At 58.2% G+C, this 18981-nt stretch overlaps 1 protein-coding gene across 1 annotated transcript in view; it reads left to right on the top strand.

Annotated features, from left to right (window-relative positions):
• Positions 1-1134: 1134 nt before the first annotated feature.
• STK32C (serine/threonine kinase 32C) overlaps positions 1135-18981 on the top strand; it is a 116460-nt gene continuing 98613 nt past the window's right edge. Inside the window, exon 1 of the mRNA XM_054515610.1 lies at positions 1135-1285. The gene's annotated coding sequence lies outside the window, so the exon portion shown is untranslated. The remainder of the gene's footprint in view (positions 1286-18981) is intronic.

Raw genomic sequence — 18981 nt, 5'->3', positions numbered from 1 at the left:
AGCTGGGGTGCTGGTGGGTGAGAGCTGGCCATGCGCCAGCTCAGGGGCCAGAACCCCCTGTGCTGGGCTGATCCCCCAGCGAGGGCAGCAGGGCAGGGGGGATCCTGCCCCGCTCCGGTGAGACCGCACCTGCAGAGCCGCCTCCAGCCTGGGCACGCCAGCACATCGGCTTTTTGGAGCAAGTCCACAGGAGGCCACGGAGGTGGTTTGAGGGACGGAGCACCTATCCCATGGGGAAAGGCTGAGAGAGCTGGGATTGGCCAGCACGGAAAATAAAAATTTTTGCGGCGACCTAATCGCGGCGCTCCAGTGCCTGGAGGGGGCCTACAAAAAGGATGGAGAGAGACTGTTTACAAGTGCCAGGACAAGGGGGAATGGCTTCCAGTGAACTCCGATATCGGCAGTGAGCCCCAGGGACCGAGGCAGGACGAGCGGTGTGCGCTGGCACAGACCCCGCCGAGCGCCGGGGAAAGGCTGGGCTGGGCTGGGCTGGGCTGGGCTGGGCTGGGCTGCACCGCAGCGCGGCGGCCGCTCCTGCCCGTGCGGTCTGCGCCGTGAGATTCGAATAACGGGGCCGGGGACACGGGGCCGGGGACACCGAGCCGGGGACAGCGGGCCGGGCGGGGCTCAGCGCGGGGAGCCGCGGGGGCCCGGCGCGCGCGCGGCCACGGCCCGGCCCCGCGCCGGGGGATGCGGGCGGGGCCGGAGGAGCATCCTGGCCCGCCCCGGTCCCGCCCCCGGTCCTGCTCCGCCCGGCCCGCCCCCGGCCCCCGGCCCCGCTCTGCTCCACCCCGCTGCCCGCATCCCCCGCTCCGCTCACCCCGCCCCGCCCGCATCCCCCGGCCCGCCCCTGGCTCCGGGCTCCCGGTCCCGCTCCACCCCACTGCCCCCATTCCCCGGTCCCTCTCCACCCCCCTGCCCGCATCCCCGGCCCGCCCCCGTCTCCCGGCCCCGCTCCGCTCACCCCGCCCCGCTCGGCCCCGCCCGCCTCCCCCGGCCCCGCTCCGCTGCCGCCGCTGTGTCCCCGCCCCGCCGCGCTGTGGCCGCCGCGGGCAGCGGGCGGGAGGCGGCGGCGCCGGGCGCTGCCATGCGGGCGGGCGGCGCCGGGGCGCGGGGCGGCTGAGGGCGGCGGCGGGGCCGGCCGCGGGAGCCGCCGGGCCGGCGGGGAGAGGCCGCAGGGCATGCCAGCCGCCTGCCCCGATGTTTCCCTGGAGCAAGTGGAAGAAGAGGATGGGAGCGAGCGCCTCCTCCTCCAAGAGACCCGTCTTCGACGAGCGAGAGGACGGTGAGTGCGGACCGCGATGCTCCGGGGTGCCCGCCCTGCCCGGGATGCTCTGCCCTGCCCTGCCGTGCCCTGCCCTGCCCTGCCCGGAATGTCCAGCTCCGGGGCACTCTGCCCTGCCCTGCCCTGCCCTGCCCTGGCGGCGGCTTTGCCGCGGTGCCCCGGTTCCTAGCCCCGGTTCCCAGCCCCGGTTCCCAGCCCGGGGTGCCCAGCCCAGGGTGTCGGTCCCGGGGTGTCGGTCCCGGGATGCCCTGTCCGGGGTGCCCTGTCCCGGGGTGCCCTGTCCCGGGGTTCCCTGTCCCGGGGTGTCGGTCCCGGGGTTCCCTGTCCCGGGTTCCCTGTCCCGGGGTTCCCTGTCCCTGGGTGTCGGTCCCGGGGTGCCCTCTCCCGGGGTGCCCTGTCCCGGGTGCCCTGTCCCGGGGTGCCCTGTCCCGGGTGCCCTGTCCCGGGGTGCCCTGTCCCGGGGTGTCGGTCCCGGGGTTCCCTGTCCCGGGGTTCCCTGTCCCGGGGTGCCCTGTCCCGGGTGCCCTGTCCCGGGGTGCCCTGTCCCGGGTGCCCTGTCCCGGGGTTCCCTGTCCCGGGTGCCCTGTCCCGGGTGCCCTGTCCCGGGGTGCCCTGTCCCGGGGTGCCCTGTCCCGGGGTGTCGGTCCCGGGGTGCCCTGTCCCGGGGTTCCCTGTCCCGGGGTTCCCTGTCCCGGGGTTCCCTGTCCCGGGTTCCCTGTCCCTGGGTGTCGGTCCCGGGGTTCCCTGTCCCGGGGTTCCCTGTCCCGGGTTCCCTGTCCCGGGGTGTCGGTCCCGGGGTTCCCTGTCCCGGGGTGCCCTGTCCGGGGTGCCCTGTCCCGGGGTTCCCTGTCCCGGGTGCCCTGTCCCGGGTTCCCTGTCCCGGGTTCCCTGTCCCGGGGTGCCGAGCTGCCCCGCCTGGCCCCGGGGTCCCCCGGCGGAGCGGGCCCCGGGGGCCGTGTCCGGGGGTCCGGCCGGGCGTTGCCTCCCGCAGGACGCGGGACCCTGCCCACGGCCACCCCACGGCCACGGGGCGGCCGCCGGTAAAACGGGGCGCTGTGGAGGGGGCGAGGGGACGGCTCGGCAGCGAGTTTGGGTCTGTGCACGGACAGCCCCGCTTGGACCGAGGGAGAGCCAAGTGCTGCCGGCATCAGCGCCGAGCACTGCTGCCAGTGCAGAAAGCTGCTCTGGGGCTCTCCCCAAAATACAAACTGGGAGGGTTAGGAATACGCCGTGAGATACCACCGCTGCATTAGAAATGCCGGGTGCGGGGTGAAATTTCAGAGGAGCAAAGGAAGGAAACTTTGACTGTGGGTGGGGGAAGAGTCGGGAGAGCCATGGGGCCAGCAGATGGCCGAGACACTCCTGAATGCTGCGCTGGCCCTGTGGCACCAAGCGAGCACACGCAAAAATCCCTGTGTGTGTGTGGGGGGGTGCTGGAATTGTGTGCTGGATAAACCTGGAGTTCGATGTGTTAGTCCGGGTCTGAGTGCAGTGATGTGAGGGTCAGGGTCTGCTGGGATTCCCTCGGTGAGGGGACCACACCTGCCTGTGCTGCTCTGGCAGCGGACGGGTTAAATCAGGCAAACTTTTCCTGGCACAGGAGCTGGTTGATTTCTCCAACACGTTTTTATTAGCAATTCACACTGAGCCAGCCGAGTAAGGACACTCAAATCAGAGGCTTCGCTGCAATTACATTCTGAAAACAAATTTTCTTTCTGGGAGGCTTTTAATTCTGCCCTGAGCCTGTGTGCAGGCAGCCAGGGTGAGTGAGCTCCGCAGCTGAATGGCTGCTGACAGGAGCCTGGGAACACCTCTCCAGGTCCTTTCAATCAGCGCTTTCGCTGTGTCCCAATTATTGGCACATCGCTTCCTTGATGTCTCCTGCTTTTCCATAATTCCTTGTTAAAGTGTGCTCAGAGCAATTACAGTGTTGTTCCAGTGAACTCATATTTACTGTCATGGCACGGTTGCTATGGTGATCTCCTAAGACATCCCAATAACTTCCTTAGATAAAGAAGCCAGTTGATACTTGGGTTTGTGTGTGACATAATGTGGAAGAGTTACTACTGACAAGAATATAATGAGAAATCAATTAAAAATATAAAAAAGAAAAGACCATTTGGTATGTCCAGTTTTGCCCATACGTGGTTCCTTGTGATGGATCTCTGCACAGGATGAGCCTGACTGCTGAAATCCAGCAGATAATCTCTGTTAATTTGTCAGGGTGTATGTAAATAGAAGGTTAGCGTTTATTGTAGTCACTAGTAACACAACCAGTACTAAGATCCCACTCCAAATCGTTGCAGACCTTACAGTCTTTGTCCCTGACTCCCTGGGGACTGGTTTGGGGCTTCACTGAGTCACTGGCTCCTGTCACAGCGCTGTGGCTGGGGCAGCACGGGGATGTGCTGGGGTGAGCAGGGATGTGTTTGCTCTCTCTGGAGTGGAACACCTGCCTCCAGAGGGTTCTCTGCTGTTTAAGGATGGCCATTTCTCCTCAGCCTGCCCCTGTGCAGCCCCAGCTGCTGCTGGATCTCCTCTGGACCAATGTGTGTGTCACAGCCCTGTCTCTGGGAGGGCACACCTGCTGCTGTGCTTGGTGGGATGTGTGGGTTGAGCTCTCTGAGCCAAGGGTTACCTTGGTATTCCAGAGTATGTCCTAAGGACCTTCTCTCAACCCTCCCCACTTTTTCAGCATCTTTTCTGTCAGTGCTGGCTGGGCTTGTTCTTTGGCAGAGATGGAAGCTGGGCTGGTGCAGCCTCTGTGTGGGGCTGGCTCCTGGTCCATCCAGGGCCAGGCAGTGCAGAGCTGGGCTCTGGGGAGCCGTGCCCAAGGGGCAGCTGTGCTGCTCCCTCCTTGCTTCCCTTCCTGGCTGCTGTGCTGTCCCCATCCCTCTGTTCAGGAGCCTTCCCGTGGCCGTGGTGCCAGGTGAGGCCGGGTGTGCCTGGTGCTGTGTGTTGGGCACACCTGTCCACGCCTTGGGGTGCCCTGCCCACTGCAGCGTGCCCACCCTGCTCTCCCTGCTTGCACACAGCCTGCCAGAGATTTCTGGGATTTCACAGCTGGGGTTAACTAGCAGGAAAGCTGACTGTGAGAGGACAGTGCCTGTGTGTTTGTGTGTGCTTCCAGGCAGCCCTGGCATGCGGGACATGGGTTTCTCTGGCTCTGGGAGCTGCTGCTCCAGCTGGTTCCAGTCCCACAGAAAAGCTGGCAAGCTGCACGTCCATCAGCTGGGAGGGAGCTGCAGCCTGTCCAGCTGGAGATGCTGCCCAGGGATGCCTTTGTGAGAGCTCAGCTCTGGCAAGGTGCATTGTACCCTGTTCATGAACACAGAAAGTTAATGAATGGAGGGGAAGGAGCAAAAACAAAGCAAGGAGAAAAGTATGGGAAGAGGAAGGCAAGGCAAAAGGACAGAAGGGCTGCAGGGTGGAGCACTCGGAGCTGAGGTGTGTTGGAGTAAGGTGGGCTCAGTGAATCGTAGTGGGCTCCTGCATTATCACTGCGGGCTGATTTTCATCAGGAAAAGCACACCCTCATCTGCAGGGACTTTTCGAGGTTCATTATTCATATCTGTCTCTGTCCCTCACATATCTTTAAGGAGTTTTTAGAAACTCCTCACCAGAGGAGTGGGTTTGTTCTCCAGCCCAAGGGAAGGGTGGGCAGTGCCTGTCTGCGGGCTGAGCCGCGTCTCTGTGCAGGGCACGGGGCACTGGGGTGTCTCACAGAATCACAGAATCATTTGCGTTGGAAAAAGCCTCCAGGATCATCGAGTGCCAGCTGTGCCCACCAAGGGATCCCCACCCTGTCCCCAGCCCAGAGCACTCAGTGCAACCCTCCCTGGGCACTTCCTGAGCCCCCTTTCCATGGGGAAATTCCTGCTGTGCCCACCCTGAGCTGCCCTGGCCCAGCCTGAGGCCGTTCCCTCTGCTCCTGTCCCTGTGCCCTGGAGCAGAGCCCGACCCCCCCGGCTGTGCCCTCCTGGCAGGAGCTGGAGAGCGAGAGGAGGCACAAAAGTCATGAGGCTTGTTTGCCATTTGGGCAGGAATTATGCTGTTGTTCTGGGAAACAGCCAAGCAAGCTTTATGGACATCTCCCTCCTGTTTACAAGAAAAAAATACTATTTTTCTTTTAAATTTATTTTTTATGCCAGGTGAGGAAAACCTGTAATGGTGAAGCCAATGGGAATGTTTCAACCCAGCTATCTGGAAAATGCTTAGCAGAGTTGTTGGACTCGGGCACCAGGGCTGAGCAGGAGGAAATACAGGGCACACTTAGTGCTATTAGCATTGCCCACAGTTGTGTTACATGAGAGAGGGGGGAAACCACAGCAAGATTTATCTCTCTATGCAATTGTGTCTGAAGAGGAATTTCAAGAGTGCATTTTGGATGTGGTTTCTCCTGAATCAAAGTGGTTTACTAAAAAAACTGTGTGTAAATATACATGAGAATCTGTGAAGCCATCTGCTGCTTTGTGCTTAGCTGTGCCTCCCCTCGCTGACACGAGGCCAGTGGTCCAGGGTTCCTGTCCGTGTCCTGATGCTGAGTTAGTTTCTTCTGCTGATGCACAAGATTTTAATGGTGCAGCCCAGTGACTTTCATCATTATTCGTTTTTGTCTCAATCACTTTTCCCCCCATCCCTTCTTTGACTCTGCCAGAATGCAGATGGTGTTTTGTAAGGGGGTCGGGTGCAGGCGCCTGTGTTTATCCTACTTGCATCAAAATCGACTTTTAAACACGTTTCCAGTTCTATAGCTCATGGCTGGAGCTCTCCCAGTGGAGCAGCCTGACTGTGGAAAGTGTGTGCTCAGGGCCAGCCCGGGTCAGTGAAGTATCCCTGAGTGTCATGTGCTGTGAGGTGTCCCCGGGTGCTGTGTGCTGTTCAATGTCCCTGGGTGCCCTGTGCTGTCAGGTGTCCCTGGGTGCTGTGAGGTGTCCCTGGGTGCCATGTGCTGTGCAATGTCCTGGGTGCCATGTGCTGTGAGGTGTCCCTGGGTGCTGTGAGGTGTCCCTGGGTGCTGTGAGGGGTCCCTGGGTGCTGTGAGGGGTCCCTGGGTGCCATGTGCTGTGACGTGTCCATGGGTGCTCTGAGGGGTCCCTGGGTGCTGTGTGCTGTTCAATGTCCCTGGGTGCCCTGTGCTGTGAGGTGTCCCTGGGTGCTGTGTGCTGTCAGGTGTCCATAGGTGCTGTGAGGTGTCCCTGGGTGCTGTGAGGTGTCCCTGGGTACTGTGAGGTGTCCATGGGTGCCGTGTGCTGTCAGGTGTCCATGGGTGCTGTGAAGTGTCCCTGGGTGCTGTGTGCTGTCAGGTGTCCATGGGTACTGTGAGGTGTCCATGGGTGCCGTGTGCTGTCAGGTGTCCATAGGTGCTGTCAGGTGTCCATGGGTGCCCTGTGCTGTGAGGTGTCCCTGGGTGCTGTGTGCTGTCAGGTGTCCATGGGTGCTGTGCAGTGTCCCTGGGTGCCATGTGCTCTCAGGTGTCCATGGGTGCCCTGTGCTGTGAGGTGTCCCTGGGTGCTGTGTGCTGTGTCCCCTCTCAGGAGCAAGCTCAGACAGTGCTGGCCAGAGGCCCAGGCTGGGCTTTGGGGCTGGAAGGCAGCTGCAGGAGCCAGGGCAGCAGTGTGGGGTGTGCAGGTGCACTGCCCATGGCAGCGAGATGTCCAGTGTTCTCCACAGCTCTCAGCAGCAGTTTTTCAGCTTGGGATTCCTCCCCATAACTTTTTGTTCCACAGGTTGGGACCTTCAGGGAGCCAAGGGCATGGTGCCAGACCATCAGAGGTTTGGGGGAACAGGGCATGGAAGGATGGGGAGCAAAGCCTGACCTCCCTCGTTCTGTGTCCTTCACCTCTGGGGCACCCAAACCCTTCTGGCCAGGCTTGTGGCAGGTGTGGGGACATCCTGCTGTGCTGCTGGGAGAAGGGACCTGGGTGATGGATCAGGAAAAGTTTCTCTCTCTCTTCTGAGGTGATCAGTGCCGTAAACCACGCGCTGGTCTTGGGGCAGCCAGCATGGCCTGGCTGTGTCCCCTGGTGCCCTGAGCGTTGTCACTGATGCTGGCGCCAGCCGTGCTCCTCCTGCCCCACTGCTCCTCACAGATCCCCACTGTCACCTCAGCTGGGCAGGGCTTGCAAGCCCTGGGCAGGAAATGTTCCCTTTTACTGGAAATCTATGGTCAAGTGCCCAGTAAGGCAGGTGTAAAATCCCAGATACTCCTTATTTGGGGTCAGGTACAGATGTGTTCATGTCCATGCTCTGCACACCACTGACTGAAGTGTTCCCTGTTCAGACTGCAGGGAGAACTTTCCCATAGCCTGACTTTCATGGCTGTGGGCTGGGAGCACAGATGCCTTCCCTGATATTTAAGCACAAGGGAAAAAAGCCTTTCTGTATTATCAAAGTGGTAGCTAAGTAAGCAAGCGGGGGGAGGAGGGAGTGGGAACTGCAAGGAGGTGTCAGCAAAGCTGTGTTTAGCATCCTCAGCAGGGCTTTGTTCTGGCTGCCCCTGGATCTGGGATGCTTTGCCCAGGGTCTGACTTCCTCCAGGCTCTCTGTGCCCAGCAGAGCCACTGCCCCTCATTCCTGCCAAGCACAGAAAACTTTCCTAGGGGTGAAGCTTTGCAGTGTGTCATGTAATGCAGAAATAGGTTAAATCCTGGGAATTCAGCAATTTCAAGCCATGGAGGTGTGGGGTACCATGGGCAGTATGGGGTGACTGGCTCCGAGCTGTTTAATGGCTGTGCTGTCCCTCTCCACCCTGCTGGCTGTGGTCTCCTCACAGCAGTGCTGGCTCAAGCCTCAAGAAAAGCCATTCTCGAGGGGCTCATGTGTTTGTGGGAGATCTGAGGAGAGGAGATCAGGGTGAAATGAGTCCTCAGGGCAGCTGAGACTGTTCGCATGGAGCTGGAGTAACAAAAAAGGAACAAACACAACAGCAGTTTGAAGGACATTTGATGGATAGGGAGGGACAAGGGCAATCAAGGAAAAGTCACTGAAAGTACCATTCGAGTGAAATATTAAATCAGATTAATACTTGGTGTATTCTGTGGAGGCCACAGTCCTCACGATTAGCTTGGAATGGGCTTCCTGTGATTTGGGAATAAGATGCAGGAGCACGTGGCTGGGGATGTGCCCTCCTTCCCCCACGTCCCCAGGGCTGGCGTGGTGACCTTCCCAGCAGGGCTGGCACTGCCAGAGGCTGCAGCTGTGCTTGCTGGGCTGCAGGTCCCAGGACACGGGGCCCGCAGAGAGCAGCAGGGGCAGCTGTGGCTGGAGAGCCGTGCTGTGCTGGCACTGCTGGCTCACCCACCTCGGGCCGTGCCTGCTGGCATAGCAGTGGGCAAGGAAAGCCTCCCCAGGAATGAGAAAAGCTGCTCTTTGTGCACTGTGCTGCTCTCACCGTCTCAGGCTGGGGTGCTGAAGGGTGGAGCGGCTGGCTGGGCCCTTGGTGTGTCACATCAGGGCTGGGGAGAGCCTGCATTTCCTTCTGAATGTTCCTTTATTCCTGTGGGAATGCCTGGAATGGAGCCCGGCTCACCCACAGTGCTGGCGTGCCCTGGGTCAGGGCTGAGCGTGGGCTGGGGCAGGGACACGGCTGAGCCCGTTGTTCATGAGCCCGGGGTGGACGGGCAGGTCTGGCTTCTCCCAGTGCTTTCAGTGGAGCTGCTCCCCAGTTTGGGATGCGGGGTCCCTCAGCAGGCTGTGGAGCCCCTCCTGGCTGTGGGGGTGCAGTGTCCACACCTGCTGCACATCCTGGCCCGAGCACCCCATGATTCGCCTCTGACAGCTGCCCGAGCTGGGCTCTGGGGTCCCAGTGTGGCACGGGAGCGGGGCACAGGAGTGGGGCACACGAGCAGGGCACAGGAGCAGGGCACAGGAACAGGGTACAGGAACAGGGTACAGGAACAGGGTACAGGAGCAGGGCACAGGAGCGGGGCACAGGAGTGTGGCACAGGAGTGTGGCAGGTCCCAGGGCTGGCTGGGGGTCCCTCCCAGCTGTTGGGGGTGCCAGCACCTGCACGGGGGGGTGCCAGCACCTGCAAAGGGCTGTGCCAGCACCTGCACAGGTGTGTGCCAGCACCTGCAAAGGGGGGGGTGCCAGCACCTGCACAGGTGTGTGCCAGCACCTGCACGGGTGTGTGCCAGCACCTGCAAAGGGGGGGTGCCAGCACCTGCAAAGGGGGGGTGCCAGCACCTGCAAAGGGCTGTGCCAGCACCTGCACAGGTGTGTGCCACACCTGGACTGTGCCAGCGAGGGGATCCATGCTGGCAGGGCCTGGCTTGGTGCTTCTGTCCTGAACTGAGAGCGGCTCAGCTTCTCTGCACAAGAGGAGAGATGTCAGTGTCCTCTTTCCCTCTGCCACTGTTCTTCAGGAATTAAATTGCTCTCTGTGACAGTTATGGAAAATTAGAAGTGCTTGGGAAATGTGGGAACAGTGTGTGAGCACTGCCAGGCAATGAGGTGTGCCAGTGTGCCAGTGTGCCAGTGCTGATGTCTTCATTTACATCTCAGGTGCTGCTCAGGGCTCCCCCAGTACCTGGGAGTGCTGAGGACATGCAGGCACTGAATGATGTTCAGAATTACGTGGTTTGCTGGTTTGCCTGTGCCCATGAATCCTTACAGGCCCATGGTTAGCCCTGCTGTGTAATGAAATGAAATGAAATTAAACTGCAATGTAATGTCTTTAGAGCTTTGTTGATGGTTCTGGAAGCTGATCAATTCTGTCTATTAGTGCAGAAAATGCCTTTCCTTGGTTCTGGTGGCTCCAGCAGAGAGCTGGCGGGCTCCAAAGGCTGGTGATGCCTGAGGACTTTCAGGGTAACCTGCAAAGGGCTGTCCCAGCACAGAGGTGCCCTACTGCCCAAATTTGCACTGGGTTGCAGCTGGGCTGTCCAAAGGTACCAGTGCCATTTTGTATTTCCATGGATAATGTGTGCACTGGAGCCCTGAGGAAGCCCCAGAGTGGCTCTGAAGCAGAGTGGGGAGGGCAGGAGTCAGGCTGTGGGAGCACTGCAGGCTCTGCTGTGTTTCCTTGGGTCTCCATTCCTGCCTCAGCTGCCTTTGCTCAGGAAAAAAGAGTTCTTTCTCCTTTCCATTATTTCTCCTGACCATAACCCCCTCCTACCCTCCGGCAGAGAAAATGCACAACTCACACAATTTGGCATCACTGCTGAAAATACTGGGGTGTGATTTGTGTCCTGGGGTTTAAAGGGATCACGTGGTGGCAACAAAAGGCCATCATATGAGTATATCAGATATCCAGGGTGGGAAAAAAACCCAAGGAACAGGGAAACTTGGTAGAAACTGGGGAAGAAACTTCGATTGAGAAAGACCTGTTGGAGTGTTTGGGAACCCAAGAGCTGAGGCAGCAGAGAACAGCATTGGTGTGTGGGTGGGGCAGTCAGCAGAAGGCACACGCGGGTTCCTTGCAGAATTCCTGTGTTCCTAATTCTGGTGTCTGACAAAGGTCAGAAAGGTTTGGAGGTTCTGGGCTGGGCAGCCTTGGGCTAAAGCTCAGGTCCTGCTCTGAGCAGGCAGAGCTCCGTGAGCACTGGGAGAAACATTTCTGGCTGAGGGTGCATCTGCTCTGGGCCCTGCTGCTGGCTGGACACCACTGCACCCACACGCTCAGTGTTTCACTGCCCGAGGGATATGGGATGTGGGATGTGGGATATGGGATATGGGATATGGGATATGGGATATGGGATGTAGGATATAGGATATGGGATGTGGGATGTAGGATATGGGATATGGGATATGGGATGTGGGATGTGGGATATGGGATATGGGATATGGGATGTGGGATGTGGGATGTAGGATATAGGATATGGGATGTGGGATGTAGGATATGGGATATGGGATGTAGGATATGGGATGTGGGATATGGGATATGGGATGTAGGATGTGGGATATGGGATGTGGGATATGGGATGTAGGATATAGGATATGGGATGTAGGATATGGGATGTAGGATATGGGATATGGGATGTGGGATGGAGGATATGGGATGTGGGATATGGGATGTAGGATATGGGATATGGGATGTGGGATGTGGGATATGGGATATGGGATATGGGATGTGGGATGTGGGATATAGGATGTGGGATGTGGGATGTAGGATATGGGATGTAGGATATGGGATATGGGATATCGGATGTGGGATGTGGGATGTAGGATGTGGGATATGGGATATGGGATGTGGGATATGGGATGTAGGATATGGGATATGGGATGTGGGATATGGGATGTGGGATGTGGGATGTAGGATGTAGGATATGGGATGTAGGATATAGGATATGGGATGTGGGATGTAGGATATGGGATATGGGATTTGGGATTTAGGATATGGGATGTAGGCTATAGGATATGGGATATAGGATATGGGATGTAGGATATGGGATATAGGATTTGGGATATGAGATATGGGATAGGGGATGTAGGATATGGGATATGGGATATAGGATATGGGATATAGGATTTGGGATATGGGATATGGGATGTAGGGTATAGGATATGGGATGTAGGCTATAGGATATGGGATATAGGATATGGGATGTAGGATATGGGATATAGGATATGGGACATAGGATTTGGGATATGGGATATGGGATGTAGGGTATAGGATATGGGATGTAGGGTATGGGATATGTAGGATATGGGATGTAGGATATGGGATATGTGATATAGGATATGGGATATAGGCTGCCTCCTGTGTGGGAGATGTGGCATGTTAGACTGCCCTGTGAAACAAGTGACACAGGGTCCATGGGAGAGCCATGCATTGCACCTTGGCTTTTTGTGCACTGGTTCCAGTCTTAATGGGAACTGGCAGGCAAAACCAGCCAGCAGGGAACACAGAAAATGATACACATTATGTTTGGATTGTTTGCACTGTTGGAAAACGTGCTTTATGCTTCACAGAAAATAGGGCCAAAGCTTGGTCCCCAATAATTTGCACTCTAAAGGCTCAATGCTGCATATGGTAAGCACATGAATAATTCATGCACATGCAAACAGGCCTATGATTTCATATTCAAGCCTGATTCTAGGTTTGCTCAGAACTTTGAACTGGCATGGATTAGTGGCTCTTCCAGCACAGAAGAGGCTTGGCAGGACAGGATGAAGCAGTCCCCTCTCCTGGCAGCGCTGGCTGTGTGTCCCTGGCAGCCCTGCTGACAGCCCCTCTGTCAGAGCCTGCTGCCTGGGCTGCCTCTGAGCCTGGCTGTGACACGCTGGGGTTCCTGCCATGCCCTGCTGCTCCTGTAACCAGCACCAGGGTTTGGGGAGCGCTGGGGTGTGCAGGATGGGGCACAGAGCTCTGAGCTCCCTGCAGTGCTGCTCCTGTAACCAGCACCAGGGTTTGGGAGCACTGGGGTGTGCAGGATGGGGCTGTGAGCTCTGAGCTGCCTGCAGTGCTGCTCCTGTAACCAGCACCAGGGTTTGGGGAGCACTGGGGGATGCAGGATGGGGCACAGAGCTCTGAGCTGCCCAAAGTGCTGCTCCTGTAACCAGCACCAGGCTTTGGGAGCTCTGGGGGGTGCAGGATGGGGCTGTGAGCTCTGAGCTCCCTGCAGTGCTGCTCCTGTAACCAGCACCAGGGCAGGGGAGCACTGGGGTGTGCAGGATGGGGCACAGAGCTCTGAGCTCCCTGCAGTGCTGCTCCTGTAACCAGCACCAGGCTTTGGGAGCACTGGGGTGTGCAGGCTGTGGCACAGAGCTCTGAGCTGCCCAGAGTGCAGGGCCATGGGGCAGCTGCAGGAGCTGCCAGCTCTGCTCCAGCTCCAGCTCCAGCTCCAGCTCCAGCTCCAGCACGGGGCTTGGCTGTGATCCCTCGGGAGTGCCCTGGGAGCAGGGACAGCCCAGGAGCTCTGTGGCCACCCTGGTACAGTGTGGATGCGTGCAGGGCCAGGGGCTGCTGCTCTGCTCCATGGGTTTTATTCCATGTGAAATGCCACAGCAGGAGCATCGCAAGCAGGTGTCAAAACAAGCACAGCTGCAGCGAGGCAAACTTAGGGATTGATTAATGAATGCTTCCAGCCTGTTGTGTGTTCCTCTACATGGCTTTCTGATGTAAAGATCAATCTGTGGATTTATTTAAAAAATAGCAGGTTTCTTTTAACTAGAACAAATTGCCTCTGTTTATCGAAAGGCTGTAATATCAACAAACAGTTCAGTCTGTGTTGCCCCTCAGCACTACTTGGGAAATCACTTTAGCTAGTGCTTCTTCTGGCCTTGCTTTGGATTCTTCCATGCTCTGAGCGTGGCATCTCCAAAGGCAGCCCTGCCTCCCCCTCTGCTCTCCAGAGGCCCCTCTGCTCCTCCTGCTGTGTGCTCAGTGGGGTTTTTCCACTGCCAGCCCTGCTCCTGCTCCCTTGCCGGGGCTGCCCAGGGTCATCCCCTGGGGTTTGCTCTCAGGGTGTCCCAGGGCAGTGGGCACTGGGCAGATGGGTGCCCTGGTGCCCAGGGCTCAGTGCTGGGATGCTGAGCTGACACAGCCCCATCTGTGCCAGCAGCATGGCCAGAGGAGCTGTGCAGGGTGAGCAGGGGCTGTGCCGAGGGCCCCAGGAGCTGTGCAGGGTGAGCAGGGGCTGTGCCAAGGGTCCCAGGAGCTGTGCAGGGTGTGCCAAGGGCCCCAGGAGCTGTGCAGGGTGAGCAGGGGCTGTGCCAAGGGCCCCAGGAGCTGTGCAGGGTGAGCCAAGGGCCAGCCCTGTCCCCTGCAGCCCCCACGGTGCCCAGCCCATGGAGGGGGCAATGCCAGGCCTGGCTCCCCTCCTGTGGGTGATCTCTGGCAGATGTTCCCTCTCTCCAGAGCGAGAGCACATCACTGTGCTCCAGAGAATTGCTATCACAGGAGGAGGATGTCTGCCTTCCCCAGAGGATTTGCACTTGGTGAATAATTCTGTTTGACATCTGCTGTGAATTTGGCTCTGCTCTCTTCTGGTGGAGCTGAAATGAATCCTGGGTGGCTGTGGCCACCCATCCTGCAGGTGCAGGCGGGCCAGCCCAGTCCCTGTGGGCTCGGGTGAGGGCTGCCCATGGAGTGAATCTGTTCTGACACCTCCAGAAGAAAGATCAGGCTCGTTGTTGGACAGGGAGCACCAAAGGGGATCACTGCTCCCACCTGGGGTCAAGCAAAATATCTTCAGGTATTCACACTCTCCTGTGGTTCTTTTTTCCCCCAGATTTACTGTCGCTGCCAGCACGTGGCAGTGATAGCCTCTCATTCACACTGTCTTGCTCCTAATTTTTCCTTCTTTGCTGAAGAGAGCCTCTTCCATTGCCAGAGCTGTGGGAAATGCCTGCCCAGCCCAATGAGGGGCAGAGGATGGGCCCGCATGTGGGGACCCCCGTGGTCCCTGAGACACCAAAGCCCCGTGGGTGCTGCCTCGGTGTTGGTGCTCGCCAGCCTTGGCCCTGCAGCTCCTGGGGCTGCTGCTGGTGCTCAGCCTGAGCCCCTGGTGAGTTTGTGACAGGAGGGAGGGCCAGGGGAGAGCAGCAGCCCTTGCCCAGCCCCTCAGCTGCTGCCGCAGCAGCTCTGCGAGCAGCGCAGCCCCTGGTCCCAGCCAGAGGTATTTTGGGAGCGTGTCTGCTGCTCACGAGCCTTGGGACAAAGATAGGACCGTGTGCCTGAAATAGCACCCTGGAGCTGCACACCCCACCAGTGGCTGCTCTCGAGAGGGAAATCCAGAGTTTGTTTTCAAGCCATCATCGCTGTGTTGACAAGGCTGTCGTGAGGAAAGCGGCCTCAGCTGGGGATGTCTGAATGAGCTCCCAGCACACACACTCAGGGCACGCTGCTCCTCCCCACCCAGAGCGGGCTCAGAAGGGACTCTGCCTTCTGGAGCAGGTGTTCCCCACTGAATCCCAGAGCCACTGGGGCTGGGGAAGCCCTCCCAGCCCGTGGAGTGCCCCATCCCCACCCTGTCCCCAGCCCAGAGCTCTGGGTGCCACCTCCAGGTGCCACCTCCAGGGACGGGCACCCCAACGCTCCCTGGGCAGTGCCAGTCCCTGAGCCCCTTTCCGAGCCATGGAGGAGCTGCTGGTGGAGGGTGTGCAGTCATCCACGTGCACATGTTGCAAACCACAGCCCCAAACCAGACATCGCTGTGTTTTCCTGTATTTTCATGGTGCTGATCCATCCAGTCGCCAAGACACCAGCCTAGCTGCCAGCTCAGCTCTTTTTCAGGAGATTTTTTTCTGTTCTTTTTGATTTGCTCTTTGGTGCTCCAGCAGTATGAAATGCTGCAGCAGAGACCATCCTTCAGTGCAGTGTGTGCAGCAGTGCTGGAGTGCTAGAAAACAAGGAAATGGCATTTCCAAATGAAATGTCTCTGCTGTTGCATCTCTTGCAGCTCAAATGCAACATGGCTGGTGCACAGTCTGACCTTTTGGTGTATTTTCCCAGTGCTCTGGTAGCTGTCACCAGCCCCAGCAGGAGGAACAAGACTGTCTTTCATGACCCACAATGAATTTGCTGGTGTGGCAAGTAGTAAAAGCCTCTTTTGATGGAAAACCAGAAGCAGCTGATTGTAGAAAATATTCTTGGGCTCTGTATGCTACAAGGAGTTGTTGTCCTGGGACTGTTACATATTGTAGGAAACTGCAGTGGTTCTGGATAAAGATTTGGGAAAAGCAGTGATGATCAGGAGACACAAAATAAATGGTGAATATGTGATATCAAAGAGAATGAGGTAGGTTGTTCCCCAAAAGAGCTGTGTTCGTCTCAGACCTCTTAAACCCTGTCGTGTGATTTAAAAAATAAAAGGAATGCTGAATTCTGTCTTGTTATCAACAGTTTTTAAGTTCTCAGTTAAAAATGCTTGTGTGTGATCCCTCACACACTGGTTGGTGCTGTGAGCCCAGCAGTTTTATCACAATACCAAACTTGCTGTTTGCTGCTGCCCAGAACACAAAGTCAAACAAGATGTGGGTGGCTCCTTCTCCTCTCTGCCCTGAGCAGCTTTTGTGGCTCTCCTTGGGTGCACAGAAGAAACCTGCCAGGTCTGAGGGCTTCAGTTACCTGTGGTGACTGGATTTAATGTGGCTCTTGGAAAAGTGTTCTTAATTATTAATATTGCTGGTTTTTTTCTATTAATTAATGTTTTAAGTCTTCCAAGTACAGCGTCAGGGCCTTCCCAAGTGCTGTGGTACTGAAGTTAGCCATGGTCTGTGTACTTTGGGTGTCCTTGTGAGCCGTTTCCTGCTCTTTCAGTACCAAGCCCTGTTGTTTTCCCTTCTCCCTTCCCCGCAGGACGCGGTTGTGCTGTTGCAGGAGGGTGGGGTAAGGTTACAGCATGAAAAAGTGCATTGGATTTCACGATAGCAGCTGGTGCATCTCCAGATGACTCGAGCTGCTCGTTATTCTCTGTATTGCCATGGCAACGGGAAGGGCTGGTTGGGGGTGAGGGCAGGGTCCCCAATGCCACCCCAGCCTGGCACTGGGGACACGCTGGGCTGTCCCTCGGGGAGCTCCAGCACAGCTCTGCAGTCTGTGCACAGCTCCTGTGCTCTGCTTTTCCCTGAGCAGCCCTCCTTCACTTTGTGTGCCTCTCCTGCTCAGGTGGGTCCCTGAGCCAGCCCAGCCCTGCTCAGGTGTGTGAGTCCCTGAGCCAGCCCAGCCCCATCTCCAGGTGTGTGAGTCCCTGAGCCAGCCCAGCCCTGCTCAGGTGTGTGAGTCCCTGAGCCAGCCCAGCCCTGCTCCAGGTGAGTCCCTGAGCCAGCCCAGCCCTGCTCCAGGTGTGTGAGTCCCTGAGCCAGCCCAGCCCTGCTCAGGTGTGTGAGTCCCTGAGCCAGCCCAGCCCCATCTCCAGGTGTGTGAGTCCCTGAGCCAGCCCAGCCCATCTCCAGGTGTGTGAGTCCCTGAGCCAGCCCAGCCCTGCTCCAGGTGTGTGAGTCCCTGAGCCAGCCCAGCCCTGCTCAGGTGAGTCCCTGAGCCAGCCCAGCCCTGCTCCAGGTGTGTGAGTCCCTGAGCCAGCCCAGCCCTGCTCCAGGTGTGTGCCCCTCCTGCCCACGGGAGCAGCCCCTGCTGTGCTGGTGGCCCTGTCAGCAGTGTGCTTGGTTGTCCCCAGTGCCCCCGAGCCTGGCAGTGCTGCTGCAGCCCTGACACCCAGCCGAGGCCCTGCTCCCCTCTGGCTCTCCTGAGTCTGCTCCCCGCAGTCCCGGCGCGCTCCCTTCCACAGGACGGCTGCTGCTATATAAAGAAATATCTGTTGTTTCCAAATTTACCCTGTGAGTGGCACAGAGCATCAAGAAAGCAGCAAGAGGAGCTGCTCTCAGGCAGGTGCAGGAGCAGGCAGGGAGCTGTGCCCAAATTTACCCCGTGAGTGGCACAGAGCATCAAGAAAGCAGCGAGAGGAGCTGCTCTTAGGCAGGGAGAGGGGCAGGGAGCTGTGCCCAGCTGGCTGGGGCTCTGCTGCTCTCTCTGCTCAGTACCCCTGGCTGTTGGGTCACCCCTGTGTGCCTGCCTGCACCCTGCCCTGGTGCCTGGCCCGGGCTGGGAGCAGAGCACAGCACTGCCAGGGTTTGTAAAGGAGCAAGGAGGTGAGCAAGGCTCTGCTGGCATTGCAGTGGGGTGGGGATGTGGCCCTGCCACAGGCGGGCAGCAGCAGGGCTGTGTGCCAGGGGGAGCTGCCAGCCCCAGCCAGGGCTGGGGAAGCCACCCTCAGGTGTCATTGGCACACAGATGGTGCCAATCTCCTTGGCCAAAGCTGGATAGAGGCATCGTTCTGCCTGGAGCTGGGGCTGTGTCTGAGCAGAGAGCCTCCTCTCTGCCACCAGCCACAGCCTTCTCACTGCTGGGGAAAGCTCACATCTGTAACTGAGCCAGGAGTGAGCACCAAACACAGGGCATTGCTGTGGTGCCACAGTTACAGACACATTTGCAGAAGAAGTGATTCTTGTCTTTAGGATGGGGATGTACCACGGATGTACCTGTCCAGACAGGTTCCCTTTCTGGCCCTCAGGTGCCCCCAGTGTGTCCCACGCTGGTGCTCTCACAGGATCTGCTGTGAGGAGTGTGACTGGGGCTGTTCTGACAGACCCAAAATCAGGTTTCCCATGCGTGACCCAAGTGGGAGCTCCATTCCCCAGGAGTGTTTTTAAACTTTCAGTGAAGCCCCACTTGCAGTTCCTTTGTGTCTCAGCACGATGCAAATGCAGCACAAGGTTGGCTGCAAAGTAGGTCTGTGCTGTCAGTGTTTGTTGCTTTGGGCTCGAGTGGAGCTGTGCAGTGTTGTCAGATGTGTGCCCTACATACCTCAATCCCTTCCTGCAGGTGCTTCCAGGGGTGTGTTGGGTCCATCAGGGTGTGGTACACCTCTGCCTGCAGGTGAACTCTTGCTTGTTCATTGGCTCTGAGCACAGAGGTGTTTGCCCAGGTGGTCCCAGCCCAGGCCAGCAGTGACGCCCTTGCTGGTGTGTCCTTGGTGCCAAGTGTCCCTGTGGCTCACAGAGTCCTCTCTCAGGCACGTGGGTGTGCAGCTGTTACAGATGCCAGTCTGACTGCTGAGTGGAAGGGCCCATTCCTGCGCAGGGAGCATCTGCAGCTCTGGGCTGGGAGCCCCAGGCTGTGCTGTGCCCCCACACTGGGCTCCTGCTGCCCACATCTGGCCCCAGGAGCGCGTGGGTGTCCTGGCAGGCACCCTGCAGCTGGTGTGCTGGGGCATGAGCTGGGGAAGAGGCAGAGGGAGCGGGAAAATGGTCC

This window comes from Molothrus ater, chromosome 8 (assembly GCF_012460135.2).
Source record: "Molothrus ater isolate BHLD 08-10-18 breed brown headed cowbird chromosome 8, BPBGC_Mater_1.1, whole genome shotgun sequence".
Lineage (NCBI taxonomy): Eukaryota > Metazoa > Chordata > Aves > Passeriformes > Icteridae > Molothrus > Molothrus ater.
This window is presented reverse-complemented; position numbering and strand designations above follow the sequence as displayed.